The 10,000-nt window shown below is 43.0% G+C and overlaps 2 protein-coding genes and 1 long non-coding RNA gene across 5 annotated transcripts in view; 2 read left to right on the top strand and 1 right to left on the bottom strand.

Annotated features, from left to right (window-relative positions):
* The window catches only part of LOC147022506 (uncharacterized), a 122,632-nt gene that overhangs the window by 55,021 nt on the left and 57,611 nt on the right, over nucleotides 1-10,000 (bottom strand). The gene's annotated exons all lie outside the window — the stretch shown is intronic.
* The window catches only part of LOC147022507 (uncharacterized), a 163,944-nt gene that overhangs the window by 99,557 nt on the left and 54,387 nt on the right, over nucleotides 1-10,000 (top strand). The window lies entirely within an intron of this gene.
* The window catches only part of LOC147022508 (uncharacterized), a 40,286-nt gene continuing 35,240 nt past the window's right edge, over nucleotides 4,955-10,000 (top strand). The window contains exon 1 of one of the 2 annotated variants that reach the window (XM_085893470.1): nucleotides 4,955-5,226. The gene's annotated coding sequence lies outside the window, so the exon portion shown is untranslated. The remainder of the gene's footprint in view (nucleotides 5,227-10,000) is intronic. The other variant, XM_085893468.1, reaches the window with a different exon arrangement.

Raw genomic sequence — 10,000 nt, 5'->3', positions numbered from 1 at the left:
ATTCATATAAAATAACCAATTGCTTGAGAAACAGTTGTGAGGACAAAAGAAAATGTGATTGCTCTTATGCTGCTCGTATGCTGCTGAGGATGAAAGTTAAAACCTACTGTACATCTGAACCTCCTTCCTGGCTGAACCATGGTGCTGTGTTACCACAGCAGTAATGTCATACATTCCAGGTGTACCCAACTCCATTAAAGTGTCAGTTAAGTTTGTTTTTTTCACATTTAACAGTGAAGATTGATTTCCCGCTCAGCTTGTTAAATCACCGGGTGAGTAGCCTCTCACTCCCTGCGCAGCCAACGCAGCCGGGTCCAAGCTCACACAAAGTGCATATGGATAAAAGACACAAAAAGGAGAACCATAAAGGCTTACCCTTAAATATTGTTCTTTAAATGTGGAATTCAAGTGAAAAATTCCTGAAATTCATTTCAACAAGCTCAAATGAGCTAAGATCCTCGTCCTCTTAATGATGACGTCATAAAAACGAATATGACGTCATTGTGACGTATCAGGTTTGCGATAAATTATCTGTGCTAATGCCCGGCTTGATTCCCGCAAACAAAATTCAAACAGCTTGCCTAGTTTCGGAGATAATGGTGTCGGCGATTTCCATTAGCGGTGATATTATGACGTCAACTTTTTTTCTCGGAAGAATTTCCAAAATCGGAGATGGTTGCTGCCTGCACGTGGGCTTTCTGCATATACATGGCAAGTTTCACGAAGATCGGTTGAAAACTCTGGGTTGTAAAACAAAAAATGTCAAAAAACAGGAATGACGTCATAAAAATTGATATGACGTCAGAGCGATGTATCATATGTGCGGTAATTCATCTCTGCTTATGCGCAATTCGATTCCCACAAGCAGAATTCAAAAAGCTTGCCTAGTTTCGGAGATAATCTTTTAGGCGATTTCCATTAGCGGAGATATTTTGAAGTCATAACTTTTTTTCTCGGAGGAATTTTCAAAATCTGAGATCGTTACTGTCTGCGCAGGGTATTTTTTTACATATTTACGCCAAGTTTCAGGAAGTTTCGATGAAAACTGTAGGCCGTGACACAAAAACGTCCACAAGAACAACAACGTGAGTAAGACTTAGAGATCCTCCACGAGGATCTAAAAATATATCAAGCCACAGAGAACACAAAATGTCCGTTTATGCTTTTCACAGCTCAAAACAACATGGCAGAACTCAGAACATGAGGTCGATGGACATTATTTTTATTATTATTATTTTTTCATTTTTTACCCTCGCCGAAGGAGACAGTAGTGCGTTTGGGTTTGTTTGTCTGTCTGTTTGTTTGTTTGTCTGCAAAGAACTTTTGTGTTTTCCTTCGCAATCGTTTGTGGGATTGAGACTAAATTTTTGTGATAGGTGTGACTGCTCATGCAGAATGATTGAATCAGAATTATGACGTCGTAGGTCACGTGGTGTGGCAGCCATGTTGGATTTACCCGAAAACCTATAAAAAAAATCTTCTCCAGACGGCTGGACAGATTGAGGGGAAGCTTCATAGAAATGTTCCCCAAGATTTGGGTGTACAAGTTTGTTCTGGAATAATTGAAAGGTCACATGGTCTGGCAACCATATTGGATTGAGCGAAAATCTATAAAAAGTTCTTTCTCTTGAACCGCTTAATCAATCGATGTGAAACTTCACAATTATGATCTAGTAGAGATGGGAAATATATGTTTTAAATTTCAACCTGATCCGACGCATGGTGTGGCAGCCAGAATTATTTGATTTTTGAATGTGGGTACTTATTATTATTATTTTTTTTGAATGAGGTTCACTTGGCTGTGCCTGGATGGGTTTGAGGGTAGATAAGGAACAGCTGAAACCCGAATCCTATCCAGGTTCCTCCTGATGACTCCATCATTGCTTTTTGCTTGTTCAGGTTCTTTCTGATGACTCCAATGCAGGACTGTACCTGTTTGGTCTTCCATTTGATTTGAATTGAATTTATTTTAATCCCATTCTAAATTAAATTGAATAATAATGAAAATCGTCATGGGTCAGGGTCAGGTATCCGATCAAAGCGGGGTTGCATCAGAGTGGGACGTCTTGGTACCCGGTCATTACTGCCAGCAGTTATAAAATGGCAGGTCTAATTATGTCTCTCATTAATTATGCAACACACCAGTATACAAACACCACACAAAAGTCCTGACGAAGGTCCGAAATCTCTGATTGCTCTTTTCTTGTTTTCGATGTATCGATGTCGAAGTGACGGGTGGCCAATGAAAGCAGATCGCATAAGAAGGTTAAACACGAGGAAATTAGACACAGGTGGAGGCCATTCAGCCCACCATGCCTGCACCACATCAACACAAGATCAAAAGAATAAAAGGCAAAATGTTTCTTCTTCTTTTTTTTTTAAATGGTGTTTTTGTGTTTGTTTTTTGAAGTGTTAAGTTTTTTGTTTTTTTTAAATGAAATAATTTTTTTTCTCTCTCTCATGGGAGGGGGCATGGGTTTGGTTAAAAAACACCCCTTGAACAAAAAACACCATCAACCACACAACACCCCTTGACGAGACCCCCACCAACAGCACTCGATACCCAATCACCCATCAATGCTCAAGCTACCTAAATGTCCTGCCAACATCCCAATACCCCTCAATCTCCATAAATTCCAGGTACCGATCTAATTCGAATTTAAACTTATCTACTGTTTCTGCTGCCACTACTTTTCCAGGGAGACCATTCCATGCATTAACTACTCTCTAAGTGAAAGTCCCCTACCTTACTACCGTCTTAACTCTCCTCTTCATTACTCTCTGGCTATGGCCTCTGGTCCAATCACTGTCTACTCTGTTGAATAATTCATCTTCACTTATTTTATCTCCACCTGTCATTATCTTAAACATCTCTATCATATCTCCTCATAACTGCCTTCTTTCTAGTGTACAAACCCTGTCTCCTTCAGCCGCTCCTCATAGCTGAGTCTAGCTAGGCCCAGAATCAATCAAGTCGCCCTGTGCTGAACCCTCTCAATGACAGCTATGTCCTTCCGGAACGGTGGTGACCAAAACTGCACACAATATTCTAGATGTGGCCCTCACTAAATTCCTGTACAATGTTAACACCACCTCTTTTGATTTATAAATGATCCCCCTCCGAATACAACCGAAACCCCTATTTGCTCTATCTATAGCTGACTGGCACTGTGCTGCCGTATCTATTACCACCCCCAGATCCTTCTCCTGTGTGACACACTCCAAAATTACCCCTTACATCCTGTAATCTCTATTTTCATTGTTCTTTCCCATCCCCAACACCTTACACTTGCTCAGGTTAAATTGCATCTGCCAATCTTTTGCCCAATCCATACAAGTATCAATACTCTCTTGTATCTGTTCACCACCCCCTCTGCTATCCACCATACCTCTAATATTTGTGTCATCTGCAAATTTGGAAAGCTTACTCTTCACCCCACTATCCAAATCAATGATGTAAATAATGAATAGTAAAGGTCTGAGTACTGATCCCTGAGGTACCCCACAACTTACATCCTCCAAGCAAGACATCCTTCCACTCACAGCCACTCTTTGCTTCCTACCACTCAGCCAGTTTGCAATCCAATTAGCTACCTGACCAGCCACTCCACAAGCCCTCACTTTGGCTAACAACCTCCGAAGTGGTACCTTATCAAATGCCTTCTTAAACTCTCGATATACCATGTCCACTGCCTTTCCCTCATCCACCCAATCAGACACTGCTTCATAGAACTCCAAAAGATTTGTTAAACAGGAACTGTCTTTGGTAAACCCATGCTGACTACCTTTAATTAGTTTGTATTTGTTTAAATGGTTCCTCATCTGGTCCTTAATTAATGTCTCCAACACCTTCACCACAACTGAAGTCAAACTAACAGGTCTATAGTTTCCCAATTCTTCTCTGGATCCTTTCTTAAATAATGGTGTTACATTTGATACGCTTCAATCCTCCGGTACCTGTCCTGACTCCAGAGAACTACTGAAAATATCCGTTAACATCTCGCTTACCTGCTCAGGTACCTCCCTCAATACTCTCAGGTGCATATTATCTGGACCCGGAGCCTTATCTACTCTGAGATTACCAAGCTGTTCCTTTACTTCCTTCACTCCAACCTGGATATTCTGTAAGAGCTTTTCCTCACCTCCTCGATAGATACTCTCAGCTACTGGCAATTTTTCTGACTGCTCTTGTGTAAAAGTTGAAGAAAAATACCTGTTTAATAAGCCTGCCATCTCACCTTCATCACTAACCACACTCCCGGTGCTATTCCTCAATGGGTCCAAACTGGTCCTTTTTCCCCTGATATACTTTAAGAAAGCCTTGTTATGATGTTTAATATTCTTCACAATGTCCTTCTCATACTCTCTTTAAGCTTGCTGAGTTATTTTCTGAACTTGCCTCTGTTTACTCCGATCGTGATATAAATCGAACTCCAGTCCTGTTATTTTAAACCTAATAAAATACCTTCTGCTTCTCCTCAATCACGTTCCTTATCTCACCGAGATAAAGGTTTGTTAAAGTTACATTGATTATCAACTTCATGGTGGGGTTGCTTTGTGTGTTTGTTTTGTATGTAAAGTGACCAGACAAAGATGTTTGAGGATAAGCGATTTGCTGAGGATAAAGGCCATTCGAGAAAGCAGTTTTTTTCAAATGAAATACCTTCACAAATGATGTGTGAAAGAAGGGCAAGTGTGCCCCATCTTGTATTTCATTTGTGGGTGAATAATACGATTGTATATGAAGTGGGGGTGATGGTAAAAAGAGATGGAAAAACAAAGTTTTCAAATGATGGACAAACCTGCGTTTCAAGCAACCGTCACGTGTACAAAAAAAAGGATGTTCGATGAAAAAGGAATTGTACAGAGAAGCTTTGTCAGCTCGCCTTGTGGTCCTTTCAAAAGGAAACCATTAAAGATTCCCCCCTCCGTGCAAAGCCTGCATTTCACGATTGCATCTCCCACCACTCCCTCCCTCCTGACCCAAGGAAAGCTTCAACAGCTCAGCAGATGGCAAAACAAGCCTCACATCATCGAGCTGCTGTATCAGCCAGCCGTGATTGATTGAAACAGAGAGCAGAGTGAACCATTTTCTCAACTACTCACTCGACCGAGCATGCCCTGCATTTTCACTGCCAGCAGAAACCCTGCCGAGCATCACAGAGCCAGGAAAGAATAGAACACGTATTGGGCCTCGACAATCCAAGTCGACCTGAAATATTCCCGGTAAGTCTGTGAATATGTCCACTTTGTAATGTTTATGTACGAGTGTATCATATACATACATACATACAGACATAATATGCATATATATATATATATATATATATATATATATATATATATATATATATATATACATATATATATATATATATATACATACATATATACATACATATATACATACATATATACATACATATATACACACGTATATATATATATATATATACATACATATATACACATATATATATATATACATTAATATAAATACATATATATATATATACATACATACACATACATATATATAAATATATATATATATATATATATATATATATATATATATATATATATATATATATATATATATATACACACATTATTTTAAAAATCGAAAAACACCGTTTAGCCTCGCTTGGGTGAAGCCACAGAGAAGCTTCGTGACGATGTCGATTAATTACGTACTGGAGCTTCACTGTCTGGTGATTATGGCTCTTAATTGTGGACTATTGGAATGTACCTTTTAGACGTTTCGGCCCTTTTAGACCTTTTCAGATCCCTTGACCCCGAGACCTCTCATACCCTTTAGACTCCCTACACCCTTTAAACCCCACAGATCCTTGACACCCCTCACACCGAACACCAGTTCGACTATGGAGACCTGTACACCATTGACCCCTTAGATGTTTAAAACCCTTCAGTTACTTTTATTAGGTCAGAAGAGCCATTTATTGTGTATGTATTGTTGTGGGCCGGGGTCGGTGGTGAGAACGACCACCAGGTGGGGGAGGTTTGCATCGTCTCCCACCAAACTCCCCGGAATTGTAGGCCATCGCTCGGATAACTCCGCAAGCCGACGGGTCGTTAACCGACCGTGGTCGCCAATATTTCAACGGCGTCGTGTAGGGTCTATTTGTCTCTAACCAATTTACCTAATTAACGACGCGATTTCGACTACCAGGGAAACCACGCCCTTGGCACGACTTGCTCGAACAGGGTCACTCTACCAACTGTGGTAGAGTTCCAACTCCGGTTCCAGTGCAGCCAAACGGAAACTGCCAAAGCCGTGCCGGCTGGAATGAACGGATTATCGGGTATAAAAACCTGGCTAAACTCAGATCCGAACCATGCTGGACCAATGCAATAAGGGACGGGAACGAACTGGGGGCATTTCCAACAAGTTTTATTTACAGTAAATGAAGACATAAAGCAAGACTTAACGCGAATATGCAAGAAGTATTTACAATGATCCAAAAACACTTATTCAGTTCTACTTAAAGACGAGCCCACACGCAGACACACATACAAATGAAAAGAAACCCAGAGTTCTTTCTTGGACCCTCGCAGCCATGGAGAAAGACAAGCTGGGGGCTAGAGTTTGGTGGTGTACCTGACCGTCGGAGGAAGGGCATGCTCCACAATGCGGCACCTGACAATGGTCGTTGGTTTGGTCCCCAGTCACACGTGTGGGACTCGAGGTTCGTGGTGGACCTCGGGTGGTGAATGGCCGGGGTCCAAGGAGGGGGGTCGGGGTCGCTCTTCGCTTCCTCGTAGAGGGCCAGCAGAGACACGTTCGCCGCCTCGACGCCCACCAAAAACTCTTCAAAAGAACTTTTAAAAGACTCTCCAAGACCCCAAAAGACTCTCCAAGACCTCAAAAAGACCACCCAATACCTCAAAAAGATCACCTGCTTCAGAGAGTGCTCGGGAATTTTTGGACCTCCCTCAGCGGGGCGGGGCTCGCTCGAACAGACATCACTCCCCGCCCTGATTGGACAGGTCCTAAGGCCCACCTTTCCAGGGCGGGGCCTTGGCCCTTGCCGGGAAACCCCAGCCACTCCTCCATGCGGGCCCACACTCAACGAGTAATAGTATCAACGCTGCAACAGCCCCTGCCGGGAAACCCCAGCCAGTCTTCCACGCGGGTTCATACTTGACGAGTAACAGTATCAATGTTGCACAGGCCGTTGTGCGAGTTACAACATTTGTGGAAGGAACGTTGGTGGAAGTGGCAAGGAACAGCTGCAAGACCCTGCCTTGGCAAGTCAGAGTTCTTGTAGACACCGGGAGGGTAGTGGATCGTGATGGGGAATGGAATGGTTGGAGGGTTCGTTGGATGTAAAGATTTAATAACCTAACTAAAAAGAAATCACAAAGCACGCCTTTGATTCTCCCACGAGACAAAAGAAATGGGATCTCACTGCACACATACTTAACAAAATAACTGACTTGTGGGACATCTGTATGTTGAATGCAAATGGTCTCCATATCCGTAACAGTATGTATGTGTGTGTGTGTGTGTGTGTGTGTGTGTGTGTGTGTGTGTATATATATATATATATATATATATATATATATATATATATATATATATATATATATATATATATATATATATATATATATATATATATATATATATATATGTATATATGTATATATGTACATATATACATATGTACATACGGAGGGGACGGAGGGGACGGAGCTGTGGGAAGGCGGCGACACCAGACGAGGGGGTGCTCGCGTCATGCAGGGAGCTGCACCCGAGGGAGGCCGACAGCGCGACCTGGCCGAGGTGGAGACGCTTGTCGCGGGATAATAAAGATCCTCTATACCCCGAGCATCAGCAACCCCCTCCTGTTTCCCCCCGCGCTGAGATAGTGCGACCAAGGGGGCCCCTTTCCCACCCCCTACCAGACACTGTCCGCGAGGCCCGCGGAGTTGAGGCGCCATCGCCGCTCCGCGTCTCATCACCAGACGGGTAGGCGCGACCCGGTCTCGGCCTCAGGCCCGCCTCATCCTTGAGGGTATTTCTTTTCCTTGGTTTTGGGTATGTGTTGTCGGCGCCGTCTGTGAAGTAGAATTGTATAAGTGTTGCCGTGTGCTCGGTAGTCGGTATTAGCTCTGCATTGTGTCTTCGCTTTTACATTTGCTTTTTGTGTAAATTGAATTGTGTTTTTCTTTTTTGTGTGCTTTTGGTGGAATTGAATATGTGTGCTTTCCGTTCGTCGCGAATAAATGTGCTTTGTGTTGAACTGTTTCCCGCTTCGCTTCGTCATTTCTCCCATTGAATCCTCATCTTGCTTCACGTAAAGGGTTGGTAGTGGGCTGAATACGCCCGATAATTAATCGAACCGTCGAGGTCGACGAATAACACCGCTCGGTTATCCCGATAGTACGGAACGGGTCGCTCAAGTGGCCCGTGTCCGAAGTCGACCTGCGGCGAGGTGCGATCGCCCGGTCTACCCTCCGTGTGGGTACTTAGGTAGGTCGAATTTGGCGAGCAACCCTATCCCACGCGGGGGCTGATTGGCTCGATCGCGGTGAGACCGAAAGGTCCACCCGTGACTGGTTCCCGGCGTTAGTCCGAGAGGGTCACGACTGGATTGTCCGTCCGGTGGGCGACGTGCCGCGATTCGAGTTACGTGGCCGTCAGCACGCCGGCGGGCGCGAATCCGCAACAATATGTATATATGTATATATGTATATATGTATATATGTATATATGTATATATGTATATATATATATATATATATATATATATATATATATATATATATATATATATATATATATATATGTTTGTACAAGATTTGGGTGGTTGCGATTACACATTTTTAAAGAAGGCGGCAGCACTACCAACCAAAAGTAAAAAAACTCGATCGACTCCGCTAATTTAAGCAAAAAAGTGAGAGCAGACCAAGTCTCAGGAACGTTTCGCCGGCTCCGCAGCCGACTTCATCAGGCACAGTTGACCCTGAGCCTCGGCACGTGTCCAATTTTTATTTTGATACGACCACTCATTTCCGGTCACGTGCTGGTGCCGAGGTCAAATGGAGAAGTTTTTTTTTATTTTGAAAAAGCAAAGTCAAATGTCAAATCACATTATTGAAGGGGTGCTCTGCTCTTTTTTTTGTTTTTACTTACACGTGATCTGGTGTTGTATGTGTGTGGGTGAACAAGTGTGTGCACTTGTTATAGTTTTTGTGTTTCTGGGGCATGAACACTGCTGGTTTCGTGTCCGCGTTGGGGCGTGATGAGGTGTTGGTTGGGCGAGTGTTGGGGTTCTCGTTGGGTGTTGTGCACATGTGGATGTGGTGTTTGGGATTGAGTGCGAAACACTCAATCCGTTGTGCGAGGGTCAAACACTCAATCCCAAACACCACATCCACATGTGCACAACATCCACCGAGAACCCCAACACTCGTACAACCAACACCTCATCACGCCCAACGCAGACACGAAACCAGCCGTTCGTTGGAAGCGCCTTCTTATCCATGAAATAAAAAAATACGTATTGTTGTGGTTGTGGAAACTGCATGCCTTGAAGGCAATGGCACCCAACATGAAGTGATCCCCAGACAGTTATTTCATAAGTATATGTGAAGTTTGACCTTTCCCTCATGTCTTATGGGTTAACAGGACGAAGTGCGTTGCGTGGGTATTAAAGCTCGGTCTAATTATATCTCCCTTTTCGATTCAATCTCTATCTTCATTCAATAAACCAAGATGGCAGACACAAGTACATTTACAGTGGAAGAGAGGCTGGTTGCAGTGGTGTGGTACCACAACAGGAGAAACACAAACAAGTTGATGAGATAGGTGCAAGAATACTATGTCTCAGGAGATAATAGAATCGAATATTAAACCACAATAACAGACACGCATGCAGCCCAGCGATAACCTCCACCCACTGTACAGGACGCGCACGGCACGCCCTTTCATTCAAATCTGCATCGAACACTTAAATCTATCTTCTTTTCA

This window comes from Eptatretus burgeri, chromosome 8 (genome assembly GCF_056783735.1).
Source record: "Eptatretus burgeri isolate ZD-2024b chromosome 8, Ebu_testis_v1, whole genome shotgun sequence".
Classification (NCBI taxonomy): Eukaryota; Metazoa; Chordata; class Myxini; order Myxiniformes; family Myxinidae; genus Eptatretus; species Eptatretus burgeri.
This window is presented reverse-complemented; position numbering and strand designations above follow the sequence as displayed.